The 27484-nt window shown below is 47.8% G+C and overlaps 1 protein-coding gene and 1 pseudogene across 4 annotated transcripts in view; one reads left to right on the plus strand and one right to left on the minus strand.

The window, feature by feature from the left end:
* SLC39A11 (solute carrier family 39 member 11) overlaps positions 1-27484 on the minus strand; it is a 462191-nt gene that overhangs the window by 135901 nt on the left and 298806 nt on the right. The window lies entirely within an intron of this gene.
* Positions 1446-1960, plus strand: LOC108309348 (annotated as a pseudogene).

Consider the following 27484-nt stretch of genomic DNA (forward strand, 5'->3'; position numbering starts at 1 on the left):
AGGAGGCTGAGGCAGGAGAATTGCCTGAACCCAGGAGGTGGAGGTTGCGGTGAGCCGAGATTGCGCCATTGCACTCCAGCCTGGGTAACAAGAGCAAAACTCCATCTCAAAAAAAAAAAAAAAAAAAAAAAAAAAAAACCCCAAAAAAAAAAAAAAAAAAAAAAAAAAAAAAAGAGCTGGACATCCTCCCCTAGAGGAAGCAACAGGAAGCTCCAAGTCAGTAAGAGAGTTTTAGTGGACATAGGCCTGACAAGGCAGAGGCTTTATTTCAGCCTCCCCTGCAGCTGGAATAAGGCATATCAACTTACAAGATGCAAAAACGCCTCTATCTTACATAGGGGTCCATATGGCCACTTCACCAGTACCCTGCATACCACAGGCCCTGATTAACGCTTGCTCGGATGGTTACATGAACCTCCCAGCCAACCTTCATGCCTCTAGTTTATCTATCTCTTCAGTATGTATTTCTCATGATGCTGCCCAACTGATCAGTTGAAACTGTACATGTGGCTGGCAGTTTCCACTGCTTATAGGATGAAGCCCCAGTTACCACATAGAGACCCTCTGGAGCTGAATGTGACCTGACACTCTGGTCCTCCCTCCTAACACACACTGCCCCTCAGCAAGCTCAAACTGCTTGATGCTGAGTATGAGCCCAGACTGCCTTACACCTGGCAGGACAGGCATTTACGAGGTATAATCAAGGAGGTCTGAATATCAATGAGCTATTACTCATGAAAGACAACACATCAAGGACAGTATGTTTCTTTCTGAGGGAAACGAGTTGCCTTCATACTAGTGGAAACCGAGATTATAGTAAATAACGCAGGTTCAAGGTCTGAACAAGCTGAGTTTGGAGGCTGTAGAACATTCAGATGAATCTAGGTCAGCCAGAGGGCTGGAGGCGGGTGGATCACCAGAGGTCAGGAGTTCAAGACCAGCCTGAACAACATGGGAAAACCCCATCTCTATTAAAAACACAAAAATTAGCCAGGCGTGGTGCTGCACGCATGCAATCCCAGCTACTCAGGAGCCTGAGGCAGGAGAAATGACCTGGAACAGAGGAGAGAAGTCTGAATCACAGCTACTGATCTGGAAGTTATCAGCGTGTGGATGGGGTGAAGCCATGGGGGCACAGGGAGGTTGTCACCAGAATGTCAACACAGTGCAGCGTCACTGAAGGGAGCATTTTCCAGGGCCTTAAACTGCTTTGGAAAACTGGTGATATAGTCAGGATATTTGTCCCCGCTCAAATCTCATGTTGAACGGCAATGCCCAGTGCTGGAGGTGGGGTCTGGTGGGAGGTGTTTGGATCACGGGGGTGGATCCCTAATGGCTTGGTGCTACTGTAACAGTGAGTTCTCATGAGATCTGGTTGTTTAAAAGTACGTGGAACTGGAGAACCATCCCAGCAACCCGACCACAGGTGGTCTTCCCTGGACACCATGAACCACACTATGCAAACCTTCGCTCCTGCCAACACTGACTGTCCCCCCATCTATGAAATGCTGAAGGAGGAGCACCAGGTGGCTGCGCTGGGGGCGCCCTACAACCCTGCTCCCCCGACATCCACCGTGATCCACATTCGCAGCGAGACCTCCGTGCCCGACCATGTCGTCTGGTCCCTATTCAACACCCTCTTCACAAGCTCCCGCTGCTGGGCTTCATAGCGTTCACCTACTCCGTGAAGTCTAGGGACAGGAAGATGGTTGGTGACCTGACTGGGGCCCAGGCCTATGCCTCCACTACCAAGTTCTTGAACATCTGGGCCCTGATTTCGGGCATCATCACGACCATTCTGCTGATCGTCACCCTAGTACTGATTTTGCAAGCCTATCAATAGATCAAGAGGACTCATCCAGGCCAGGGGCTCTGCCCGTGACCTGTTTCCCACGTACTCCACCTTCCACTCCTCGCCCAGCCCCAGAGCCGAGTCCCGTATCAGCCCTTTATCCTTACACGCTTTTCTACAATGGCGTTCAATAAAGGGGACCGGCTGACTCAGTCCTTTACAGGGTGGAAAAAAAAAGTATGTGGAACCTCCCCTCCCCTCTTTCTCGTTCCTGCTTTCGCCATGTGATATGCCAGCTCCCCCTTCACCTTCTGCCATGATTACAAGCTTTCTGAGACTCCCCCGCCCACCCGTAGAAGCCAAGCATATATCAGCACCATGCTTCCTGTAAAGCCTGCAGAACCGTGAGCTAATTAAACCTCTCTTCTTTTTAAATTATCCAGTCTCAGGTATTTCTTTATGGCGATGCAAGAAGAGCCCAATACATCCGGAGAGGAAAAGAAGCAAGGAAATAGGATGCGAGCTTGAAGGCAAATTACCATCAAGGAGGTTTTCTCTCCTCTCTCATTCATTCCTTTCTTCTCTCTCAGTCTCTCTCTCCTCCATGGCTAGATGCTTGGAAGCTGAAGGGAAGAACCCGGAGAAAGAGGCCAGGGGGTAACTGACAACATTTCAAACAGAAAGAGAGAGAGAGAAAAAGATATTGAGGAAAAATGGCGAGGGAGCTGGGGAGCACGTGGAGACAGTAGCCCTGCAGAATTTGGCTCCTCCATCTCTGAAGGGGAGAGAAAGCTTGAAGACGGCTCATGACTTCATTTGAGCTCAAAGGCAGAGGGTGAGGAGTGGAGATGCTTCCACCAGGTGGCCTCAAAGCTTTCAGAGAAGCCAGGGCACAATCGTCAGAGAGGATGTAGGAAGGGAGGGTGGAAGGGCTTTAGTAGTGGCTTTAAATGGCCATCATCCGGAGGGTGGAAAAGAGTTAAGGAGAAGCAATTACAGACATGCTGGATAAACTGTTTTCTTTATCCCACATGTTCTTCTCATCCTGCCCATTGGATCTGCAGAGCTTTAAGAGTAAGTTAAGTACGCATGTCAATCCTCCTGGTCTTTCTTGTCACTCAGACACGCTAAATGCGTTTCACATATAGGTATGCAAAAAGACCTCAGACCAGGAAAATGTTAGCTAGAAATGATCATTTATGCAAAAAAAAAAAAAATTTAATTTGATTGGCCAAAGCCCATTCTTCAGGCTGCTGAGTATTCATTTTCTTCACCTTGACAGATGAGATTCCCTCCCCGACATCTACGGATTGCAATGGGCCAAATTATAAGAAACCAACAGGGAGGCTAGAAACACCTTTACAGATTTTTTAATGATGGCCATTCTAACTGGCGTGAGATGGGATCTCAATGGCACATATACACCATGGAATATTATGCAGCCATCAAAAATGATGAGTTTGTGTCCTCTGTAGGGACATGGATGAACCTGGAAACCATCATTCTCAGCAAACTGACACGAGAGCAGAAAATCAAACGCCACATGTTCTCACTCATAGGTGGGTGTTGAACAATGAGAACACATGGACACAGGGAGGGGAGCATCACACAGTGGGGTCTGTTGGGGGGAACTAGGGGAGGGAGAGTGGAGGGTGGGGAGTTGGGGAGAGATAGCATGGGGAGAAATGCCAGATATAGGTGATGGGGAGGAAGGCAGCAAATCACACTGCCATGTGTGTACCTATGCAACAACCTTGCATGTTCTTCACATGTACCCCAAAACCTAAAATGCAATAAAAAAATAAATTATTAAAAAAAAAAAAAAGAAACACCTTTACAGGGCAGTGAGCACTTGCTGTGGCCTTGTGGTATAACCTCGGGTTTTAGTGACTGACTGTGCGGGAAACCAGGAGTCAGGGCCTGGGCACCCAGCTGGAGTCCGACGGAAACCTCACCCTCCCCATCCACAAACATACGGAAAGCTTCCGTGAAAAATCTGAGTGTGCCAGAACGTTGACGGAAAGTTCTATTCTTAGTTAATACTGTAACTACAGATGTCTTTGATGCTGGCACTTCCAGACAATTAACCCACGGCCTGTGCCAACAAAATTTTACACTTCTCTTCCTGTCTTACTGTAAACAACCCAATTTCAAAGGCAAATGTGCTATATATCCTCCCACATGCATGTCTTATTTTATACACCCCATCTTGCCTTTCCATCAAGATAGGAAAGTAGTTCTAGATACCTAAATAAGCCCCCTTGCCATGCCCCAAAATGTTCCACTTGTTACAAAAGCAGAAGATCTCCGGACGGATGATAGATTTTGGGGTGTTTTTCATGACTGAAGGACCCTCAGGCTATTCCTCAATGACGGGGAGCTCACGCAGCAGCTTACAGGTGTGTCTTAGACTTCTTGCTTCTGTATGGGCAGGAAGTGGGACGACATCTAGATGGGTAATGAGATTAAGGGATTCTTGGAGCATCCTGGGGGCAGTGATATATGAGATACTAAGGACTGGGGTCCTAGAGGCAGACTCTACGCAGAAAGGCAATACCACATCTTAATGTTTTTTTTTTTTTACATGGAGTTTCGCTCTTGTCGCCCCGGCTGGAGTGCAAGGGTGCAACCTTGACTCATTGCAACCTCCCCCTCCTGGGTTCAAGTGATTCTCCTGCCCCAGCCTCCCAGGTAGCTGGGATTACAGGCACCCACCGCCAGGTAATTTTTGTATTTTTAGTAGAGATGGGGTTTCACCACGTTGGTCAGGCTGGTCTCGAACTCCTGACCTCAGGTGATCCTCCCACCTTGGCCTCCCAAAGCGCTGGGATTACAGGTGTGAGCCACCACGCCCAGCTGCAATCCTGTATCTTTATGATGCAGTACAGTGGACCTGGTAGCAGCTCATTCAGATGAATGCATCTTAAGAGGCTCTGAAATAGCATGCCACCGGCATTTACCATTTGTCACGTTGACTGCCATAACCCCATAGCTTTCAAGGGAATGTTCCTCTCTTAAATTATCGGGGTTCTACCGTTGTTTCTCCTTCTCTTTGACTTTTTCTTCCTAACTATTCAGACTATCATATACTCAGTCAACAAATGTCTATATAATCTTGGAGGTAAATATCATTTTTAAGGTAGCAAAAACCAAGTACACAGAGAATCTGACTTTGTCTAGCTACACTCACCTTTGCAGCCACATATCTGCTGATCCTAAAGCCTCATCCTGATGCATTCTGTTACCTCCTGGGACGCACATGCACCCTCACCGACTCTCCCCCTCCTTCCCTGGGTTCCTTACTGGGCTCATGCAGTTATTCTGAGCCGTCATCGCACCGTGGTCCGCTCTGTCGTAAGTAGATTGATCAGTGTTGAAGATTTGCGTGCATTTGTATAATCCTTTCACGAATGTCCTTCTCCCCACTGGACTATAAATCCCCAGGAAGGCAGGGCCAACATGTTTTATTAACCACTGAATCTGCGACACCTCAAACAGGCACGGTTCAAGGCGGCTTTCATTTATGAATCATTGCTTCTAGCATTTAGTACGTCAGGTAGCCTCTAATTTCATCCCCTGGGTCCTAAGTCAGTCCTTTCCCCACTGGTTAGGCCTGGGCAATTATTCCATACGTCCTGGATCCCTCGACCAGAAATTTCTTCATCTGGCCCCTCTGCTATGCATCTGTGCTGGACCCAGCTCTCCCGACAGCCCTCTGCCATTGTCTTTCCCGGTGGGGATCAACCTTTCCCCTTGTTTCCAAGCATGATCAGTTTTCTCTAATGATCTCGCTCACCTGAAAATGACGTGACATTAGCATCTAGAGGGGCCCTGAAGATTAAGCTGTGTTTACCCATTTCTTAGATAGAGAAGAGGGAAACTAAGGTCAAGGGAGTTGACTAATGTCATAGACCCAGGCAGCAATCCCCGGTTGTACTTTCTTTGAATTTTCCAAATGTCTTTGCTGTATTGCTTTCTCAAAACCCGCCTTTTGGTTAGGCATGATCAATAGCTTTCCTCCAGAAAAGAGAGTTTAAGAACAATACACACAGAATTTTGGGAGGCAGGAGGGCCCCTCATTACAATGGCCAAACGCTGGGGCCCCATCCAAACTGATGGAGAGGACATGAGTCAAGGGTGACGCTGAAGTGGTGACGCTTTCCCTATTAAACGTCAGTCCCAGACAACACCAGAGGCAGAGGCCCCAGCCCCAAAGGCTGGGATCAGACGCTGTGTATTAAGACTGGTCAATGGGGAGTAGGAGGCATGGCTGGAGTGAAAGGAGGTGACTGTCAGAAACCGTGCAACTGAAGTGTGACCACAGGTGACATGTATTGTGACAAGGCCAGTGATTTCATGATAGTATATTTACTTTTGTCTGCACAAATGTTAGGACCCTCATTTGATTGAGCGTCAAATTCTTAGAGGTTGGCCTTCATTTGTCTTCCAGTCACTGGAAGAGACAAAGGTTTTTGTGTTTTCGTTTTTTTGGAGAAGGAGTCTCACTTTGTCGCCAGGCTGGAGTGCAGTGGTGCGATCGTGACTCACGTTCACGGCAACCTCTGCCTCCCAGGTTCAAGTGGTTCTCCTGCCTCAGCCTCCTGACTAGCTGGGACTACAGGTGCGTGCCACCACACCCAGCTAATTTTTGTATTTTTAGTAGCGATGGGGTTTCACCATGTTGACCAGGATGGTCTCGATCTCTTGACCTTGTGATCCGCCCGCCTCAGCCTCCGAAAGGCTTTGACTGCAGTGCAATATTCGCTCTACCCTGTGCCAAACAATCTCTATATATTTGTTAACTTAGCACATGCACTGTGATGTGGTACCATAGAGAACAATGGAGGCCACCTCAAAACTTAAGTCAAAGATGAACATGTTAGGGCAAAGGGCTTGCGAAATGAAGAATGGTTTTGTAATGGGCTGTGAGGGCAGATAAATGGCCGCCAGGTAAGAACCATCCCTGGGAACAGGCCTGTAACTCGGAAGACAATAGCCACAGCTCTGATTCCACCCTTCAGCTCACTTCAGCAAACGCTTTTGGAAACATCACACAACAACCTGATTAAAGGCCACACTTCCTCGGAATCCTCTGAATTACTTATAAGAAAGAACCTTTTCATTAGAAGAATTCTTGATTATATAGAATCTCATTCCCTGGGGCGGATAAAATCCAGGCATCGATATCCAGGCTGAGAGGTCAGGACTTACTGAAGATGGGAGGAAGATCTGTGGGTGTGTACAGGCCTCCTGCCATCTGAATCAATAACTCAGGAACATGGCTAAATTTTATCTTCCAAGTCTGGTCTGGCAAACGTGGAGATGCTTGGGCAGGAAATGTAATTTGGTTTTCTGACTTCTGGAGTGCAAAAGATTGAGCTGAGGGAAATCAGGGATGCCAGGATGCTATGAAAGCTCAGATCCCATTCAACCCCCCAGGATTCAAAAACATAAAGCAGCAGCACTATATGCAAGCGAGGCTGTTGTTACATCATAGGGGGGCTGAGGTTAACAAGCCAGGTGGGCAGGTTATCCATTTATTTTTACCTTCCGGAAGGCTGGCATGGGGGCATCATTTAGTGTCAAATTTCCTGAGTCCCCAGGAGAGCACACTGGTACATCCCCTCAGCCAGGCTCGGGAGTCATCCCAGGGGGTTTCTGGCTGTGAGAAAGAATCCATCTGCTTGCCCACAAACAAACATCTGAAATACAAACTATGAGACCTGGAGAAACAGAACATGGTAAGGAAACAGGCAATGCTGGTCAGGAGCAACAGACCCGCACCCTCCTGTGATACAAAGACACCAGATGGTGGTTATCTTTTCTCTGGCCAGGATATTCTTCACATCATGGACAGACCTGAAGCTGCTTCTCTGAGATATGAGAAGATAAGAGAATCCTTCTTTCAGAGAAAGTGATAAATCTCTCTCATTTTTTTTTTTTTTTTTGAGACGGAGTCTGGCTCTTGTTGCCCAGGCTGGAGTGCAGTGGGACAATCTCAGCTCACTGCAACCTCCGCCTCCCGGGTTCAAGAGATTCCCCTGCCTCAGCCTCCCGAGTAGCTTGGATTAGAGGAGTGAATCACCACGCCCAACAAATTTTTGTATTTTTAGTAGAGACAGGGTTTCACCATGTTGGCCAAGCTGGTCTCAAACTCCTGACCTCAAATGATCCACCCGCCTTGGCCTCCCAAAGTGCTGGGATTACAGGCACCATCACCCCGGCTGTAAACAACGAATTTCTTGAATTTGTATCACAATTACATGCACAGTTAGTGGGACACTAAGCAGAAGAAGGAAAGCTGCATGGCAAATGGTAAGACCAGTCCATGTGGTAACTTAGCCACGTTGAGGACCAATCCCCAGCCCCCCATCTGCATATATTTACATGAATCCAGTGGTTCTCAAAGTGGAGTCCTCAGCAGCATCAGCATTGCCTTAGAAATACTAATTCTCAGGTCCCATCTCAGACCTACTTAATTAGACATTCTAGGGGTGGGATGCAGCAAAGCCCTCCAGGTGACTCTGATGCATGTTAAGTTTGAGAACCTGGCCGGGCACAGTGGCTCATGCCTGGATTCCCAGCACTTTGGGAGGCCGAGGTGAGCAGATCACTTGAGGTTGGGAGTTTGAGACCAGCCTGGTCAACATGGGGAAACCCTGTCTCTACAAAAATACAAAAATTAGCCAGGCATGGTGGTGCGCACCATGTCCCAGCTACTCGGGGGGCTAAGGGAGGAGACTTGCTTGAACCTGGGAGGTGGAGGCTGCAATGAGCCAAAATGGTATCAGTGCACTCCAGCCTGGGTGAAGAGGAAGTCCATCTCAAAACAAACAAAGAAAAAAGTTTGAGAGCCACTGCACTAAGACCAAAATAAGTGAAGTATGATCACGAATACTTCCATAGTGCTTCCTGTGTGTAGGCACTTACAGACGTTATTTCATTCAGTGCTCATGGCAACCCTGTGATATAGGTACTGATAGAGTCTGGCTCTGTGTCCCCACCCAAATCTCATCTTGAATTGTAATCCAAATTGTAATCCCCATGTGTTGGGGAAGAGCTCGAGGGAGGTGATTAGATCATGAGGACAGTCCGCCCATGCTGTTGTCATAATAGCAAGTAAGTTCTCACAAGATCTGATGGTTTTTATAAGGGCTTTTCCCCCTTTGTTTGGCACTTCTCTCTCTTGCTGTGATGTGAAGAAGGACATGTTTGCCTCTCCTTCTGCCACGATTGTAAGTTTCCTGAAGCCTCCCCAGCCCTGTGAATCTGTGAGTCAATGAAACCTCTTTCCTTATAAACTACCCAGAAGAAAACCAAGGCACAGAGAAGTTAGGTCATTTTCACCTAACGGGGTCAGTTGTTCTGACCCCCTTTAGTCACGCCGGTGGTGAGGGAGGGATCCCCCACCTTAAATAGTACGAAAACAGTGTGAGACAGCTGAACATAAGACAAGCAATGCTGCACAGACTTGAGCCATAACTCAGAAGAGGAGAGCATCGCAGGCCATGCGGGGCCACTCAAAGCCTGCGCTCGGCAACACAGTGAATCACAAGGGGCTGTGCAAGGCAGGCTCTGTAGCAACACAAGGGTGAGGTGACCCTTGGTTCCCACGGGAGGATATGACTGGCTTGTTTGAAGAATTCTGCTAGCAGTCAGGGAGATGGAACCCAGGAAGCTGAGGACTGGGCTGGATGCAGTTGGTCTGGCTAAGGCAAAGCTACCTAGGTGGGGAGCCTTTCCTACTGGGTGGGAAGAAATCTAGCCAGAGCCAGTGAACTCACAGCTAACTCTCTTGAGGTTCTACGAGGCTCAAAGGCATCAAGGAAGTACATGAAATTTCAGGCCTTACAAAGTATGAGAGAGGAGGTGATAGAGCCAGTGAGTGAGCCCAAGCGCCTGTGTTCCAGAGTCCATGCTCTAGTTTTAAATCACAATTCTATCCTGTCTCTCACTGTCTTTTATCAAGGCATACTGCACACTTCTGTCAGAACTGCCACGATCCCTCCTGGGTCAATATCCACCTGGAAAAGCAGCAGGCCAGGTCAGTGGGGCTGTGGGATGTTAAGGTCAGAGGTCTTCCTCCGCCGAGTTAAATGCTCCATGACATGGCAGCTGCTCTCCTTCACCACTTCCTCCACAGCCCATTGGAAATAAGGACATAAACACTGCCCAGGGTGCGGTGCATGTACAAACGCATTCATTCGCTAGCAAATGGCACTGACTCTTTTTGCAGAGATTGTGCTAGGACCAGACCCACAAAGACAACATCAAAACAAGGCCGAAGATGCTCCCTACTACAGGCGGGGTGGGAACAAGGGACTGAAATACAAACAGATCATTTGGGGCAAATTACAAAAGGCCTTATATTCAATGCCAACGTGTTTGGACTGCATCCTGCTAGCTCTGGTGAGTCAACAGGGGCCTGTAAGTCAGGGAGCGAGGAGCAGACTTGCCATTTTATAATTCTAGGGGACAGTGTAGGAAAAGCTAGAATGAGGCCTATGGCAAAGCACTCAGACAAAGCCTACTCCACAGCTTAAGACAGAAAAGTAGGATGATCAAAGACAAGATGCAGGGTCACAGATTCCCAGGGTGGCACTAAACAGGGGTGACAGACAGGTTTTGTTTGGCTGGCACATCTTAAGTGCTATAGTCGGGAAACCATTCTCCAGTTAGCCGCAGACCCCACCCCTCCCTATTGTCTTTTATTCGCTGACTTACTGATTTTACATGAATTATCTGATCCTCTAAGGTGTTTATGTTTGAAAGGGAGAGGTTTTCTTTCCTTCATACAATACATAACGTGATGGCAGATTTGATTGTGTGAAACAGAGAAAGAGGCAGGGAGGAAAAAGATCAAGGGTACCAGATTTCTAGCTTTTAAGAGGAAAATGCCTCTTTTTAAATTTATTTTTTTAAAATACAGATGGGGTCTTGCTATGTTACCCAGGCTGGTCTCAAACTCCTGACGTCAAGCAATACTCCAGCCTCAGCCACCCAAAGTGTTGAGATTACAGGCGTGAGCTGCCACACCCAGTCTGGAAAATGCCTCTTGATGTGCACATCGTTCTATCTGAATTAATGGAATACAGCGCTCAGAAAGGAAATGAACAAAGATGGTCAACAAATTCTGCTTCTCTGAGATGAAGCCTGTGGTGGAGGGGGTGTGCTTGGGCAGTAGCAGAACCTGACTCCCGTATCCTTCTCCCTTCACAGCAAGGCAGGGTTACAAACGACTCAGCTGATACCACACCAGCCAGTACAGAGAGGAGGACAAAGAGTCTTCAGGTTGAAAGAAAGCTTCAGGGACCCATACTCCTGCCTCTAGCTGCAGTAACAGCCTTCAAAATCTAGGTCGCTGTTAGCATCAGGCTGTGCCTGGGGTTTGTGGCATTCTCCTGAGGGAAGCTTTACCCACCGTGAAAAAATGAGATTGCACCTTGGAGCTGACGGGAGCTGACGGGAGCTGACGGGAACACCTGGGGACAGTCACTACACACAGCTCACGATGGGTCCCGGCACCTGCCCTTACCTAGAAGGGAAATTCAGAAGCTCCTGCTCATCACCATCACACGGTCCATGAGTACAAATCACCATAAGAAAGGGGCTTGCTAGAGAAAAGGCAGCAAAGCCTTGGAGAACAGAGCAGAGGCAACCAGCCCCCACCGAGCCAGCGAGCGCAGTGAGGACTCGCACTGACTCCACAATCCCTCTGTTGGGTCCCAGGCAATCATTTTTCTAATTGAGTGAGAAAATCTGATAATATTGTTCCCCTGACTGAAGACTTTGTTGCTTCTCATCGCTCTTAAGATGAAGTGCAAAGTGCTTATCATGGTCCCAAGGCCCTGGTGCCCTGTCCTCCACCTACACCCCCAGCTGCGCCCAAGCCACTCCCTGCTCCCTCCTTCTCTCCGGTCCAGCTGCCCAGGCCTCCCTTCTTTTCCTGCATCTCATCAGCGCCTTCCTGGTGCAGTGCTTTGTGTGTGCTGCGCCCCTAGCCTGGCATACTGGCCTCCCTCTTCCCAGCTCTTCACCTAGCCAATTTCTTCTCTTTCTTTAGGTCCCAGGACGACTTTCCTTTCCTCCAGCAGGCCCCTCCTCTCTGCCCCTCTGGATTAGTTACCTATCGCTGTGTAACAAGGGACCCAACATTTAGCAGCTGAAAACAACACACTGACGATCTCACACTGTTTCTGTGGGTCAGGGATGGGGAAAGAAAGACACGGACCTCTCAACATCCACAGCCTTAGCATCCACGCTGGACACGAGGGGTGGATGCCACCCGAATTTTGAGGGGAGAGGACCTTCCACTGTGAAAGCGGATTCTATCCACCGTCAGGTGATCAGCCCAAAGTGAAGTTATGATAGAGACATTTTCAGGTAAGCAGAGTATGGAAGAATTTATCTCCCTCATGCTCTGTGTTAACCATCTACTGCCGTATACCATCTTCCCCGCAAATATGGTGGCTCATGTCACTACGTCTGTATGGTCTCAGTCTCCGAGGCTCAGATTCCAGGAGGGGCTTAGCTGGGTGGTCCTGGCTCGGAGTCTCTCATGAGGCTGCCGTCATGACAGGAGCCCAGACTGCAGTCACTGGGAGGCTTGAGTGGGGCTGGAGGATCGATCCACTTCTCAGCTCACTTGTGAGGCTGCTGGCTTCGAGTTCCAGTCCCTTGGCCTCACAGGCTTGCCTTAAAGACACGAAGGCTGCTGCCAACATGGCAACTGGCTTTCCACAGAGCAAGGCATGAGAGAAAGAGAGAAAGAGAGAAAGAGAGAATGACAGCACAAGCGACCGAAACGGAAGGCACAGAGACTTCACTTGACCTCAACTCTAAGCTCGCACATCACCCCTTTTGCTTTTTCCTGTTTGTTAGAAGTGAACCACCGAGAAGTCTAGCACACCCAGGAGGAGGATTAGCTTCTGTTTCTTGAAGGGAGGCATATTAAGGGATTTCTGGACATATTATTAAAACCACTCCCTCCTACCAACAGAAGAGTTTGGAATTCCCTGCGAGGCGGCTCAGTGGTCACGGCACACCACGCCTCAGCTTCTCGCCACTTGTCACAGTGGCGATCGCCAAGTATGTGTGTGATCTGCAGGGTACTATCAGTCTCTCTTTCTAAACCCAGGGTTTCAGGAAGGCAAGGACTATTATAAGCCATATCCCTGGTGAAGAGCACATCCTTTGGTACGTAACAGTGGCTCAAGAGATATTTATTGGATGACTAAACAAATTGAGCAAATAACAGATGAAAGAGGAAAGAATATTGGGTGGAAAAGAAATAGTATATAGAAAATGGCTACAACAAAGAGGTCAAAATTGCAGTAATCGGGAATTTTTATACAGTGCAATGCTAAGAGCATGAAATGCAAATTCGGAGCAGCGCGCTAACCAGCCTCCACGTGTTAGGACTGCAGCTCACATGGTTTGAGTTATGAGGATGAAGCCCTGGGATCAGCCTCAGGCAGTAGGAAACTCCTTAGACAGGCTCAGCAGGCCGCTGGTAACATAGAAAACCTATTTTCTAATGCATGAGACAGAAGAGCCTGGACGTCACATCTCCTTTATTAAGTGAGGCTTCCCTCATCATCCTCCTGGTAACGACGGGCTTCGAATCCACATACTCCCATCAACAGCACCCAGGGAAGCCAGGCAGCAGGTTTTCCCTGCCTTCTGCTGGTGGGGTCACTCCATATGCATGAGAAGGAGGGCTTTTTGCTGCTCTCCTATTCCCAAGACCACTGCTACGGAGTCTTGGAAACAGACCCTCCCCGTGGAGCTGGGTTTCCAGGATCAACCACACAGCAGACTGAGCTTGGCCTCTGCAGGCACAGCCTGGGGCATGCCGGGAGAGGGGAAGGACAGGCAGCAAAGGAGAACAGAGGGGAAAGGGAAGACAGAAGCATGGGTGGAAATCATGTTGCAACAGACAGCTGAGAAAATGCGACCCAGGCCCTGGAGGGGACACACTGTGCCCAGAGCAGACCACACATGCAAATCCAGCAGCATCACCATCTCAGACTTGGAGCTGACTTAGTGCTGACTACAAGCTCGATACTGCAAAGTGCTAAGTATGCAACAAGACGTGACACCCCAGCCCTGATTTTCAAAGTTACCTGTGGGCACAACACACAGACAAAACGATGAACCAGAATGTAATACAAGGTGGCAGGTGCCAAAGAAGCGATTTGTACAGCATGTGTCAGAAGGGAGCTGTCCCCAGGATGCGGCAGTCCCTGAACTTGCCTGAGGGAGTCAGAGCTTGAACTTCGTGATTCCTGCAATAGTGTTATAGCTGGAAAGTGCCCGTGTGTGAGGAGCGTGTATCCCACACGCTGTTCAGTGTACCTAATACAAAACAACAATCTACCCACAAGGGGTTTACCATCTTGTTGAGGACGTAAGACTTGTGCATAAATACCTGCCACCCAAAGCAGCTCAAGAGGCTATGCTAGTGTTAATAATAATAAATAATAGTAGCCATGTCCCTGCAGAATGCCAAGCTGTCTGCTCTACTGCTGGAGGCAATAAGGAGCCTCTGCAGGGCTCAGGGTCCGCATCTGTGAAATGGGTTTGTAGGAACACCGAATAAGATCAGGAATAAAGTAACTACTAGCAGGTAAAGGCACCTGAGTGTCTCTCCTTCCTCCTCCTTCCATCTTCCATCAAGGTGATCAGGCAAGAAGAAGGTCGCATTAGATGAGGGCTTTAAAAGATGGAGTACTGGCAAGGGAAGGCTCTATACCCTCTTGGGAATAATGGAAAATATGGCCAAGTAAAGGGCTCATGAAGGTTAACTGACTGTGTGATGCACCCATGCTGATACCAGCGACTCCATCTACCAAGCCAAGCTGCCGTGTCTAACACCGCCTACTAGCTCACAGGATGCACACCATCATGGCCTGGCTCTGCAGAGGACACAGCTGAAGTTAGGGATATCAAGTGTCGAATCCAAGCTTGTAGGTAGCACAGCCAGAAGCTGGACCCAGGTCCTTTATTTCAGTGTGCTCATAACCACTTCCTAATGCTGCCTCTGGGGGGCGCTTCATACGGGGGTTCACTGACCCAGGAGGCTGAAAGGGAAGTCTCCATGGGCCTGGAAGTCTACAAGAAAGAGTTTGCATCTAGCATCTGGCAGCCTGGGAGTGCATTTCCTGTCACCCAGGGAGGCTATGTCCTGCTCCTGGTTTCTCTCTCACACACTCAGGGGAGTGAGGAGAAAGGGAAAAACGACAGACTTGACCACAGACTTAGGGAGTACAGACGCTGGAAGAAGAGGGCTGGAGTGGCGGGGAGGCTTCCAGTTTGGGTGTGGGGAAATGGGTGTATGACTAACAGAAGTAGGGTTACTGGTGGGGAGGAGAGGAGGCAACCTCAGGTTACGCGTGTTGAGTGTGAAATGCCCCAGCATACTGAAATGTGTCTTAGTCTGCTCAGGCTGTTATATTAAAGTACCATAGATGAAGGGGCTTCAAGGACAGAAATGTGTTTTCTCACAGTTCTGGAGGCTGGAAGTCTGAGCTCAGGGTGTCAGCATGATCAGGTTCTTGGTGAGTAATCTTCCTGGCTTGCAGACAGCCACCTTCTCACTGAGTCCTCATAGGATGAAGAGAGGGAGAGATTGAGCTGTGATCTCTTCCACTTCTTCTTCCCTTTGTTTTTGAGACAGTCTCGCTCTGTCGCCAGGCACCAGGCTGGAGTGCAGTGGCGCGATCTCGGCTCACTGCAACCTCCGCCTCCCAGGTTCAAGCAATTCTCCTGCCTCAGCATCTCAAGTAGCTGGGATTACAGGTGCCTGCCACCAGGCCCGGCTAATTTTTCTATTTTCAGTAGAGACAGGGGTTTCACCGTGTTGGTCAGGCTGGTCTCGAACATCTGACCTCAGGTGATTCACCCACCTTGGCCTCCCAAAGGGCTGTGATTACAGGGGTGAGCCACTGCGCCTGGCCTCTTCCACTTCTTACAAGAACACTAATCTCACCAAAGAGGCCCCACCCTCCTGACCTCATCTAAACCTAATCACCTCCCAAAGGCCCCATCTCCAGACACCATCATACTAGGGGCTAAGGCTTCACAATATGAATGGGTGAGGGACACAAACATTCAGTCCAGAACCAAATGTCAGCATCTAGCTGGTGGAGGAAAGTGGTAGATGGTATCTTGTGAAGGAAGGCAGGCCCAGATTCTACATCTGAGAATGGAGAACAGAATGAAGTCTGAGAGGGCATGAGAAGGTCAAAGCTAGGGAGAAGAAGGGGACCGCGGGCTGGTGGAAGAGGGGAGAGGAGCTGGCGAGGTTCTGACTTGTGCACTTGGACATGAGTGTGTGTGTTAGTGAGCATGCACATGCCACAGGTGCATGCATATCCATATGAGAGACGATGCAGACAAATGCAAGGGGGCAGGAGTGAGACTACCTCCATGCCTGATGCAGGAGGAAGACTAAGGTACCCCAAAGTGGACGCCATAGGTGGAGAGAGTTCCAGAAACGCAGAGAAGGTCCAAACTACATACAATGCTCCACGAGGACCAGGAGACGTAGAATAATTTTCCTTTCTTTTTTTTTTTTTTTTTTTTTTGAGATGGAGTCTCGCTCTGCTGCCCAGGCTGCAGTGCAGTAGTGCGATCTCAGCTCACTGCAACCTCCGCCTCCCGGGTTCAAGCAATTTTCCTACCTTAGCCTCCCAAGTAGCTGGGGTTACAGGTGCCGGCCACCATGCCCAGTTAATTTTTGTATTTTTAGTAGAAATGGGGTTTCATCATGTCAGCCAGGCTTATCTTGAACTCCTGACCTCAGGTGATCTGCCCACCTCGGACTCCCAAAGTGCTAGGATTACAGGTGTGAGCTATTGTGCGCAGCTGACTTAGAAGAATTTTAAAGCAGCCAAAAGACTTGGCAGGTCGGGGGGAGGTCACTGGACACCTTCAATAAAACCATTTTCTTTGAATGGTAGGGGACTAGAAGTTGTGGGTAAAATAAGGAAGGAGAGAGGCAGAGGATGATGGCTCAAAAGGCAGCAGGGTGGGGTGTTCGAAACAGAGAATTGAGAGGAAGATAATAGAGTTCAGAGAAAGAGAAAATGCTCCAAGTCAGTGCTGTGAATGAAATGGACTGCTGAAAATTTCAAGGTCATGAAAAAGGCAGAAAAGTGAGGTACCATAATCATTAGTATATTTACATCATGTCATTCAAACAGACTTACAGCTAATGTGCCATGCAATGGAATATTAACTAGCAACAAAAAGGAATGAAATACTGATCGTGCTACAGCACAGGTAAACCTTGGGAACACTGGGCTCACTGAAAGAAGCCAGACACGAAAGCCCACGTAGGACATGATTTCATCTACATGAAATGTCCAGAATAGGCAGATCTGTAGAGACAGAAAGTAGATTAGTGGCCACCTAGGGCTTGAAAGGGAAGCGGGCTTGGGGGATGCTGGCTAAGGGGTATGGGATTTGTTTTGGAGGCAATGAAATATTCTTTTTCCTTTTTTTTTTTGAGATGGAGTCTCACTGTCACCCATGCTGGAGAGCACGGGCATGATCTTGGCTCACTGCAATCTCCACCCCCTGAGTTTAAGCAGTTCTGCCTGGGACTACAGGCACATCACGTTTGGCTAATTTTTGTATTTTTTTTTCAGTAGAGACAGGGTTTTGCCATGTTGGCCAGGCTGGTTTTGAACTTCTGGCCTCAAGGGATATGCCCACCTTAGCCTCCCAAATTGCTGGGATTACACGCATGAGCCACCACACCCGGCCGGGCAATGAAATATTCTTAAATTGACTGTGGTGATGGTTGCACAATTTTGAATACACTAAAAGCCATAGAATTGTACACTGTAAATGGCTGAACTGTATGGTATGTGAATTAAATCAACAAAGCTGTTTAAAAATCTACTATGTATACTGTCTTCAGGATGGGATTTAAAAAAAGAAAAATTTACTATGTATACCTACGAGTAACAAGGGATCTTTTAGGGTGATAAAATTTCTATAATTGGATTATGGAAATATCTGCACAACTCTATAAATTTACTAAAAATCATAAAATCTCACATAAAACTGGTAGATTTTATGGTATGTCAATTATGCCTCAATAAAGTAATTTAAAACAATACAAAAATTTTAAAACTTTATGACATAGATAAAACACTCTATAATAGGACCAATACACTCGGTTTAAAACAACTCAAAAATACACCATGTCATCTGTCAAAGGAGAATAAGGGTTCTGTAGAATCACTGTTAGGATGGAATGAGGTAAGAGATCTCCTGGCTTACAGAAGGCTCGATGCAGTGCAGCTGTGATTCAGCGAACGAATCCCACCGTCTCTCATTCTCACTTCCCTGTGTGATATCTCCGGGGTACGGCAAAGCCTGGGTGGGATGTACACCCGGACACATTTCTTGGCAATGAAAAATCCCATAGTCTAGGGAAGGAGGTAAGGGCAGAGTGCCTGCAGATCCCAGGGACGAACCTTGTCTTGAAAATCGTATGAGTGGCCAGGCACAGGGACTCATACCTGTAATCCCAACACTTTGGGAGGCCGAGGTGGGCAGATCACCTGAGGTCAGGAGTTAAGAGACCAGCCTGGCCAACATGGTGAAACGCCGTCTCTACTAAAACTACAAAAATTAGCTGGGCATGGTGGTGGGCACCTGTAATCCCAGATATTTGGGAGGCTGAGGCAGGAGAATCCCTTGAACCCAGGAGGCAGAGGTTGCAGTGAGCTGAGATCACACTACTGCACTCCAGCCTGGGCCACAAGAGTAAAATTCCATCTCAAAAAAAAAAAAACCAGAAAAGAAGAGAAAGAAAATCACACGGGTTATTGAGTGGGGAAGGGAAGGGAAGAGGTGCCCTCGAGGTAGCTAGGAGACAAGAAGAGGCTGTCCCTATCTGTCAGCTGGTTATTTCCAGACCCCAAGGAATGTGTCAAAAGTATGGACAGTCCCCATCACACACATGACTGGGAGCCACCCTCAGGCTGGAAATGTCCATGGAGTCCCTCTGCCTTCTGGGGACAAGCCGGCTAGCCTGTCCTAGGGAGCCATCAAGGGCAAACATGCAGCCTCCTAATTCTCACCCCGTTAAACCCACCCTCCTTTCTATCAAACAAAACCGGAATGTCCTGCTATCCCGTTTGTAGAATACAAAGACAGGATTTGGTTTCCCAAATAGAAGATTAAATCTTAATCCTCAGCACGCTGCTTTAAACCCCATGGACAGGTACCTCTGAAGCATCTGGGCCCCCCTTGCCTCCTGCCCTTGCTGTGAATCTCCAGTGCAGCGCCATCCCTTGGGCGCTGCCAGGAAATGCTTACAGGCTGTTGGGTCCGCGGTGCAGCTGTAGGGCCACACACTTCATCCAGCCTGCGGCCAGCCAGTGGGACTATTTTCAAGCAGTTGAAAGGAGAACCCTAGAAGAAGCCTCTCTTTGGGCTTTAAATCCTTTACCCCGTGAGGGAAGAGGAAAATAGTCCCACTGCTTGGTGGCTGATGCCTGTAATCCCAGCACTTCGTGAGACCAAGGCGGGCAGATCACGAGGTCAGGAGATCTAGACCATCCTGGCCAACATGGGGAAACCCTGTCTCACTAAAATACAAAAAAAATTAGCGAGGCATGGTAGGGGGTGCCTATAGTCCCAGCTACTCAGGAGGCTGAGGCAGGGGAACCCCTTGAATCCGGGAGGCGGACGTTGCAGTGAGCTGAGATCTTGCCACTGCACTCCAGCCTGGTGACAGAGAAAGACGGGGAGGGGAGGGGAGGGAAAAGAAAAGAGAAAAAGGAAAGGAAAGAGTCCCACTGAGAGATGACTCCGCAGCAGCCAGGTTCTCAACTCCTGGAGGGCAAATCACATCTACTTTCTCTGATTTGCATCACACATGCGGCACAGAGCGGACACCCCTTGCTCAGTATTAGGGAGAATAAAGGACTGGCCTCACTTCATCCCCTAGGCCTAATTCTCCCTCAATGGCCTTGAAGGTAAGTAGGCACGTGCAGGTGAGGGCAGGATTCAGGTGTTCTCGCTTTCAGGTCAGATGCTTTCCTATCGCCCTCATCCATCATATCCCATTCTTACCAACTTTCCACACAAGACAAATTCTTACACATGAATGCCTCACGTTTATGCCAGAGCTGTGAGACCTGCTTCTACATTTCTTTGTCAACACTATCTTGAAGCGTTTTTATTCCAAGTCCCCACTTGAATGCAAAGTCCCAGGAATCTGGAACCACCATGATCTCCCTGGGGCCCCACAGGAAGCTCTGCCCAGTGGTCAGTGTCAGGGAATGCTCAGGTAGCACTCAGCCAGAGGAGGACAGAAACCCTTGTTGGAGCACACATCCCTCTTCACTCCCACCAACCACCCAAGTAGAAAGGATGTGGATCCTTTAGAAACTGAAGTCGAGGGTTGGATACAATCTGCTACAAAGATCCCTAAGCCATTTAATTGCATCTGTAAGGCTGTAAAAGCAAAGGTTAGCCACGCAAGATGATCGTGTGCTTTCAAGCAACTCAAAAGCAATTGTTGATGAGTAAGGCAGAGTAGAATGGTGAGCAGGGCCTCAGACTGCAGCCAAGAAACCTGTTTCTGCAACAAGAACACATGGACACAGGGAGGGCAATGGCACACACCCGGGCCTGTTGGGCGGTGGGGGCTAGGGGAGGGACAGCAGGGGGTGGGGGGATAGGGGAGGGATAGCATTAGGAGAAATACCTAATGTAGATGGCGGGGTGATGGATGCAGCAAACCACCATGGCACGTGTATGCCTAGGTAACAAACCTGCACGTTCTGCACATGTACCCCAGAACTTAAAGTATAATAAAAAATAAAATAATAAAATAAAATAGCTGAACAACAACAACAAAAAAGAAACTCGTTTCTGGTCCTGTCTCTGCCATGACCTTGCTGTGGCGCCTCAGACACATCATCCAGTTTCTTGATCTATAAAGTGGGCACACTGGGGTAAACCACACAATGTCCCAAGGCCCCTTCATCACTGAACATTACTGTTGTGTGACACATGGATGAATAACTGTAAGGATCATAAATACCAGGTCTGTTCTTATAACTCCCTCCTGTGTGTGTAAATATTTTGATACTATTTAAAGAGGCATGTGGGGTGGTGGGGGTGGGGGCTTTGCATCCCTGTCTGCTTTCGGTGACAGCATCCTGCTTTTCCTTGAGAAACTCCCAACCTCCATCCTATGTCGTCCTGATGGAAGTGTTGAACAGGCCTCCAGCCTCCCACCTCCAGGCACGAGAAACAGTAGCTCAAGCCTGCCTACTCTCGACAACCGCCCCTCCCTGGAAGGCTTCCCAGGGCGCTCTGGACGATAAGCGTGGGGGAGACTGAGGGGCGAAGCCGCCACTTGTTCATTCAGCAGACTTTGCACTTAGCATGTGGAACTGGCCACCTACAATGTCCGATCTTCTGTGGCCAGATGTGCTGTGAAGGCAGGGTTATATTCAGGAGTCCTCGACGGCTGGTGGCACTCCTTCTCGCCCTGGATCAGTGAGACACAGCCTCAAGTTCCCGCTTCCTTCTGTGCGTGGGCTTGAGTTTGTATATTACTTAATCAATTCTCTTCAGGAATGTCAGACCAGCTCTGAGGTCCTCCTGAGTGCCAACAGTAACGGCCAGGAGATGTGGCTCAGAGTTAACTTATAATTTTTTTTGAGACAGAGTCTTGCTGTCACCCAGGCTGGAGCATAGTGGGGTGATCCATGTTAACTGCAACCTCCACCTCCTGGGTTCCAGCAATTCTCCTGCCTCAGTCTCCTGAGTAGCTGGGACTACAGGAACCCGCCACTATTCCTGGCTAATTATTTTTGTACTGTGGTAGAGACAGGATTTTGCCATGTTGGCCAGGCTGGTCTCTAACTCCTGACCTCAAGGGATCCACCTTCCTAGGCCTCCCAAAGTGCTGGGGGATTACAGAGGTGAGCCACTGCACCCGGCCTCTCAGAGTTAATTTGCAACCAACCTGCATTAAAGCTGGGAAACGAACAGAGACCTGTTCCAGTTCTAATTAGAGAGCCTTTTGGACTAGTGAAGGCAGGAGGGTGTTTACAGGATCTGGTTATTTTCTTTCTTGGTTTACCCTGGCCGCCCCCTCAGCACCCGCTTTTCCTAGCCAATCTTCAGCTACTTCCTAACATCTTTATTCTATGAGTCATCGCAGAGTGAATGTGAGTATAGAAAATTCTAGGTTTAATATCATTTTTCCTCAGAACCTTGAAAGCCTGAAACTTGGGAACTTAAAAGCCTTGCTGTGTTGCTGGGGAGGTGTTTGAAGCCCTTCTGCCAAACTATTTCCCCCTTAGCTCTAATGATGGCGTTCCAAAATTTCATGCTGACGTTATCTTGGCAACAGTCCCTTTTGTAAATAGCAGGCTGGCACTCAGGGGGCCTTTCCAGTCTTGAAAATTCAGGTACTTCAGTTTGGGAAAGTTTATTTTTGGTGGGGGGGGGGTGGGTATGGAGTCTCACTCTGTCACCCAGGCTGGAGTGCAGTGGTGGGATCTCGGCTCACTGCAACCTCCGCCTCCCGGGTTCAAGCAATTCTCCTGCCTCAGCCTCCCAAGTAGCTGGGACTACAGGCGCGTGCCACCACGCCTAGTTGATTTTTTATTTTTAGTAGGAAGGGGGTTTCACCATGTTGGCCAGGCTGGTCTCAAACTCCTGACCTCAGGTGATCCACGGGCCTCGGTCTCCCAAAGTGCTGGAATTACAGGTGTGAGCCACTGCACCTGGCCTTGGGAATGTTTTTATTATATCATTCTTGCACTTTTTTTTTGAGACTGAGTCTCTCTCTGTCGCCCAGACTGGAGTGCACTGGCGCGATCTCCGCTCACTGCAGCCTCTGCCTCCTGGATTCAAGTGACTCTCCCGCCTCGGCCTCCTGAGCAGCTGGGATTACAGGTGCCCACCACCACGCTAGGCTAATTTTTGTATTTTTAGTAGAGATGGGGTTGTGCCATGTTTTCCAGGCTAGTCTCAAACTCCTGACCTCAGGTGATCCACCCACCTGGGTCTCCCAAAGTGCTGTGATTACAGGCTTGAGCCATTATGCCTGGCCTCACTTTTGCACGTTTTAAATTCTGTTTTCTCTTTCTTTCTAGAATGCCAACCAGTCAGCAGTGATCCTACTGAATTCATATTCTCATTTCCTTACATTCTTTTCTCACATTTTGCATTCATGTGTCTTTTATTCTATTTTTTTTTTTTGAGAGATTTCCTCAACTTCATCTTTTCACCCTTCTACTGTCTTATTCTAGCTATCTTGTTTTTGATTTCCAAGAGCTCCTTCTTAATCTGATTGTTCCTCTTCGTTATTGATAGCATCTTCTGCTTCTCCCTCTGAGGATATTAATCATTTTCATTGTTGCTTTTGTTTTATGTTTCCTTGTGATCTCTGCATTGTTTCTCTTATCTACAAATTAGCTTTTTGGTCTTTATCTTTCATACTGAAGGCATGCCTCAAACGTGGAAGGATTTAGGGCTATCCAGCTATGATCTAATACAAAACATATTTTGTCTTTGTGTCTGGTGGTGCAGAGCTCCCTAAACTCACTGAGGAATAGGAGTGTCTTTGTTTACTCATAATGAGCCCCTTTTGTTCACACTTCTTTATGCTAATAAGGTGACTTATGGCGGGCTGCTGGATAGAATCAGGCTGGGCTGGTCACCACAAAGACCGAGAAGGCTAGATCCATCAACCCCACCCAATGACCTCCTGGAGGGCACTGGAAGGAGGCTGGAGATTAAGCCATCTAAAAACTCTTAAACACGATCTGTTGAGTTTCCAGGTTGGTGAACACACGGACATGCTTGGAAGGCCAGTGGGCCTGGAGAAGAAATGGAAGCTCTGTGCCTCCCCCTCTAACTGCCCAATGCATCTCTTCCATCTGGCTGTTCCTGAATTGTATTCTTTTATAATAAACTGGTAATTTTGTAAGTAGATGGTTTTCGTGAGTTCTGTGAGGCTTTCTAGCAAATAACTGAGCCTGACAAGGGCATCGTGGGAAGCCCTGATCTACAGCTGGTTGGTCAGAAGCCCAGTTGACAACCTAGACTTGTGTTTAGCATCTGAAGTAGGGGGTCTGAGCCCTTAGCCCGTGGGATCTGACACGATCTCCAGGTGGATACTGTCAGAATTGAGTTAAACTGTAGGCCACCAAATTGGTGCTCTCAGAAAAGTGGATAATTGGTTGTTGTAGGAAATAAAAATACCCACGTGTTTGCTGGCCATAAGTTCTGTGTGTGAATGGAGGGAAAACTGGTCTTCTATTCACTGGTCATATTAAATTCTGAACCATTACGAGGTGGACCAGAGGCTCGTATGCATAGATAGGGCTTGTTGGGTGGTGAACTACCATCTACGGGAAATGGGCCTCAAGTCATCTTTTCGGTAGGTGGACCTCCAAACACCAATGTTTTGAAACTGCCTTTGCAAAGACTATGACAGCAAGAGAAGCTTGACATAGCGGGCTCCATTTTGGCTTCTAGCCCGGCAGGCGGGCTGCCCTCGCTCATTCTTGGATGTAGGCAAGGAATTTAGTTTACAGTTTAACTTTAAAGCAAGGATGATAATAGTCCCTCCCTAAAACTGATCCCCTTTCTGTTCAGGGACCGAAACTGATTTTGTAAGACTAAGTGGAGGCCACAAGATTAGAATTATGGGAGGGGCCTGAATTCTGCTACAATGTAGGTTTAGCTAAATGACAGCCAGGGAAGGTCCACTAGCTTGTTCTTCTATAATCACTTACTGCTAAGGAGTCGTGTGGCCAGAGGTCACAAGATTTGTGGTTTCTGCAACTGCTCCTATAGATAACACTATACATTAAAATTGCAGAACCTAACACTGGTCTTTTGAGATGACTTTCAGACTTTTCCATTTTGGCAACTGACTGACCCCACCTGGACCTGTGGTTCCTAAGTCAGCCTGTCCTGTGGCTCCCACCAGAGTCAGACTCAGCACATGAGGACTGTTTCCCACAGCTCTATGTTTCATCCCCAACCAATCAGCAGCACTCACTCCTAAGCCCCCTGCCCACCAAATTATCCTATCCATAAAAACCCTAGCCTCTTGAGTTCCCAAGGAGGCTGATTTGAGTAATAAACTGTCCTCTCTTGCCACTTGACTGGTCTTGTGTAAATTAAACACTTTCTCTACTAAAATAACACTAAGTGGATTGGGTTTATATGTGTAGTGGGCAAGAAGAACCTGCTGGGTGATTACAGCTTGGAGATTATTTCTCTAAGATCCTACAGCAGAGTCCAGCAGTCTTTTCCTCTCCCCACTGGAAGACATACTCTTGGTTTCACTACTCCCACTTTCAACTCAGATCATCTTCTTTATTTCTTTCTGCCCTCTCAGGCCCACCTTCTCCTGGGATTCACTTTCTCCAGATACCTCTCTCGGTTCATGTACCTGGATAACAAACTTTTCTCTTGCCATGGCACAGGAACGGCAGTTACTCTGTTTTTTGGTGTGGGATGAGATTTAAGGATTCCTGATACAGATCACAACCAACCATCCTGGTTTATGATTCCATCTCTACTCCAAGTGTGAAGCCTCATAATCTAGAAACTTCCTAGGGTTTATGCAGGACATTTCAGCTTGCTTCTTAGTGGCTTCCCTTTTGCAACCACTTTGATTCCATCTTTCTCTATGCTTTGTCCATTTCTGCATCCACAGTCCAAATATCTGAGGACCTCTCATCACTCCAGGTCTCTCTCTTTTGGGAATACCTCTTCTATTCCTTACTATCATTACAGAGGTATTTGAGGAAGCAGCAGAAATGCATGTGTTAAAATCTGCCACACTTAAACAGGGTCTGATGAGCTATCCTACGCCTCAGGGTTTGTTTGCTTGTTTGTTTGTTTAATTGAAACTGAAGAGGTCAGGTATGGTGGGTCACCCCTGTAACCCCAGCACTTTGGGAGGCCAAGGTGGCCGGATCACTTGAGGTCAGGATTTCAAGACCAGCCTGATCAACATGGTGAAACCCTGCCTCTACTAAAAATACAAAACTTAGCCAGGCACAGTGGCAGGTACCTGTAATCCCAGCTACTTGGGAGGCTGAGGCAGGAGAATCGCTTGAACTCAGGAAGGAGAAGTTGCAGTGGGCTGAGATTATGCCACTGCACTCCAGTGTGGGCAAAGAGTGAGACTCCCTCTCAAAAACAATAAAAAAAAGAAAGAAAATGAAGAAAACACTAGTAATAGTAATACTTGAATACTATCTTAAGAAAAAGTCTTTCCCCAATTCTCAAATAGTACTGGTTTACCTATTAAAGCTAAACACATGCCTATCCTATGACCTAGGAATTCTACCCGAAGGGTATATATATAGGAAAAATGAGTGTGTGTCTATCAAAACACAAATACAAAACACTCATTGTAGTTTTTCTCCTAATAGCCCAAACAGGAAACACCCAAGCATCCATTCACAGAAGAATGGACAAATAGTAGCATAAAAATACAACAGAATACTGCATAGTAAAAAACATGTAATCAACTACCACAAGGCACACAGATGAACCTCCAAGATGTCACATTAAGCAAAAGAAGCTGGCTACAGAACAGACTGTGCAGTATGATTCCATTTAAATGCGATTCCCGAACAGGCAGAACCTATTTATGGTAAAAAGAAACAGAATAGTAATTATCTCTTAGAGGAAGTTACTGCTTACGAAGAGCTATCAGGAAGGCTTCTGAGTTGCCAGAATGTTTTATATCACGATCTCAATAGTCGTTATATGGGTATATACATACAAAAAACTTGTTTTTTGTTTGTTTTGTTTTGTTTTTTAAGATGGAGTCTCGCTCTGCTGCCCAGGCTGGAGTGCTGCAGTGTGATCTCAGCTCACTACAGTCTCTGCCTCCCAGGTTCCAGCAATTCTCCTGCCTCAGCCTCCCAAGTAGCTGGGATTACAGGCGCATGCCAGTACGCTCAGCTAATTTTTGTATTTTTAGTAGAGACAGAGTTTCACCATATTGGTCGGGCTGGTCTCCAACCAGCCTGGTCTTGACCTCAGGTGGCCCACCCACCTCAGCCTCCCAGAGTGCTGGGACTACAGGCGTGAGCCACCACGCCTGGCCCATAAAAATTATTTAAGTTGTATATTTAAGATTTGTTTTACTGTATATAGGCTAAAACTTGATTTGAATAAAAGAAAAATAAAAAACATTGTTTAGACTGCTATAACAAAATACCTAAGCAGCTTATAAAGAACGATTGTTTGTTTCTCACAGTTCTGGAGGCTGGGAAGTCCAAAATCATGGCACCAGCAGATTCATTGTCTGGGAGGGTCCATTTTCTGGGTGGCAGACTGCCGACTTCTTGCTGTATCCTCACATGGTGGAAAGGGTCAGGCAGCTGTACGGGGCCTCTTTTTAAGGACACTAATCCAATCTCTAGGGCTCCACCCTCATGACCTAATTACCTCCCAACAGCCCCACCTCCTAATCATCACACTGGAAACTGGGTATTTTGGGGGCACGAACATTCAGGCCATGGCAATCACTGCTTTGTGGAAAAATATTTTTCTTAGGTAAAAATACCACCTAATCAGAAGCCCACCTGGATGTCGGAAAGGAGAGGTTGGGCAGGCATCATTGCCTATCAGAGATGCAATAACTGAGATGCTGCACCTAAAAGACAG

The sequence above is a fragment of the Cebus imitator genome, unplaced genomic scaffold (assembly GCF_001604975.1).
Source record: "Cebus imitator isolate Cc_AM_T3 unplaced genomic scaffold, Cebus_imitator-1.0 Scaffold93, whole genome shotgun sequence".
Taxonomy (NCBI): domain Eukaryota; kingdom Metazoa; phylum Chordata; class Mammalia; order Primates; family Cebidae; genus Cebus; species Cebus imitator.